Raw genomic sequence first — 313 nt, 5'->3', positions numbered from 1 at the left:
ACAAACAAACTGGAAACTGGAAATATATACCGAAATAACGATTAATATTTTACAGTTAGGTTATTTCACTTCTTGTTTCCTACGAGAAATGAAATAATGATACAGGTCGTAATTGCACGGGGCTGAAAGCACTAAAAGTATTTGGGAAATAATGAACAAGAACCGCCTTCATATATAACGGCCCAGACACAGAAGGCATCAAGCACAATCTCGCTTCAGGCTGGCCAGATTCAGGCACAGTGAATCAAGCACTATCATGCAATTTAATGTGGCTGCTTCCGTTTCCAAAATGGTCGAAAGTCGTATCTTAATC

The sequence above is a fragment of the Penaeus monodon genome, chromosome 30 (genome assembly GCF_015228065.2).
Source record: "Penaeus monodon isolate SGIC_2016 chromosome 30, NSTDA_Pmon_1, whole genome shotgun sequence".
Lineage (NCBI taxonomy): Eukaryota > Metazoa > Arthropoda > Malacostraca > Decapoda > Penaeidae > Penaeus > Penaeus monodon.
This window is presented reverse-complemented; position numbering follows the sequence as displayed.